Genomic DNA, 1,912 nt, shown 5'->3' with positions numbered 1-1,912 from the left:
AGACTGAGACATCATGAAGCAAGGCCCTGTTTGCACAGCGTGCAGCGCTCACCACGTACCAGAGCACACAGAGGAAGAGTTAAACAACGCCAACAAAATCCCCCTCACCCCATGCGCAAATTAAACCCATGACGAGCAGGCCCGAGGGAGGGAAGCAGCCGCGGAGGCCTGGCATGCCATGTTAAACTGAATCTCCCTTCTGCCTCCTCCTCCACCTTTCTTCTCCTCCTCCTCGCCATGTGGCGTCCTACTCTCCTGCTGCTCTCCTGCTACGCCTCTGCACCCGCGCCGTGAAGCGCTGCGCGGACAGAAGCGGCGGCGGCGCTGCCAGCCCCGGCCTAACCGTCCCCCGCCGCACCGCCCGCCGCCACCCGCTCTTCGCCCGCGGCGCCCATCCTGCTGACCCACACACAACCCGCTGGGGGAATCTGGCCTGCTTGGGCACCTCCTGGGCTTGCTGTGCTTGGGGCTGTGTCTGTTCCTGGCCCTGCTCTGCCCCAGGGAGCCCAGGGAGACAGTGGCAGCAGAAGGACACACTCCAACAGCCTCCAGGAGGCAGCTGGAGGTACTACCCCTCTGCAACTTGCCAGGATATTTAACCATTCTCTGTCTTTTTTTTTTTTTCAGGATTAAACTTCGCAGGTGCATTCTTAAGGGTGGGCTTTTGTCGGTGCTGGTCATCCACAGTGCTATGGAGATGAAAGCTGCTGCAGCGTAACTAGCTTCTACCAGGGCTTCTGCTGCTTCCCCATGGTGGTACCTAAACCTGTTGAACTTCCTTATGCTTGGCCTCACCCCACAGGGAAAGTCCGAGAGGAGGAACTGCAGGGCTGGCATGGTGAAAGGTGAGGCTTTCTGGACCTCAGATAAGGGCCAGAAACAGCAGTGAGAGTCCTCATGGCTCTGATGAGCCAGGAGATCTCTTATCTCTGGACCCGAGTACGGAGTATCCGCGCTGCTTCCTGCTATGCTGGACATTGTTCTGAGATGACCAACCCAAGTAAATCAATTTATTGCTTCAGCATAACACATCCTGCTGGTGCTATAAAGGGCATAAAATGTGAACCCAGTAGTAGCATCATGTCTTTGCAGCACATCAGCTTTTGCAGAAGGACTCTCACCCTTCCCTCCCTCTTGCTTGCGGAGCTGTGCACAGACATGAGGTCTGGGCACACCTGTGGGCTGGCTCTGCACGGATGCCTTGTGTTTGCAAGCTGTAGCTTGGGGCTAGCACAGCCCTTCCCAGTGAAGGGCTAAACAGAGGCAGGACATACTAGCTCAGCTGTAGATTCCCACCAGACCAAGCTGCAGGCACTGTGCTGAGACACAAGAACGTGCAAACTTGGGCTAGCAGTAGGTTGGGAGTCTCAGTAAGCAGTCTGTACTGTGTGATGCAAACCCACCCTAAAAGCCTTACCCGCAGCTTCCCCGCTGCTTCATTGCTGCCACCTTCAGATTTTATTAAGACTTGGGCATTTTTTTCATGAAAGTTTCTCATTTAAAAAAGAGCTTTTTCAAACTGCAGAGAAAAAAAAGTTTTGATGTGCCAAAAGCCCAGACTGTGCCAACCAAAAGGCTCAGAGCAAAAAAGGACACTTTACTAAAAGCAATAAAAGGAACTAAAACAGCAAATGCTTCTCCAGACAATGTTTCAGGCCTACTTCAGGAATCATGAGTGCCTGTGGTTACCACCTAGTTCTTTTTCATCTGCGGCTTCACATGTTTATGGGAATACTCACCCTGAAAACCATCCACACCATTCCCCAACTGACCACCAGCCTCAAACAGAAACATCTAGATCAGGGGGAGTTTGGCTCTCCGGAAACTGTCTCTATCCCACCAGGATACAACAGATAAGAGCAGCATAACCGAGTTGACCTTTCCCTGCCCATCACATGATGGGCCAGGCTTG

This window comes from Nothoprocta perdicaria, unplaced genomic scaffold (assembly GCF_003342845.1).
Source record: "Nothoprocta perdicaria isolate Ctin4 unplaced genomic scaffold, notPer1 scaffold_69, whole genome shotgun sequence".
NCBI classification, from domain to species: domain Eukaryota; kingdom Metazoa; phylum Chordata; class Aves; order Tinamiformes; family Tinamidae; genus Nothoprocta; species Nothoprocta perdicaria.
This window is presented reverse-complemented; position numbering follows the sequence as displayed.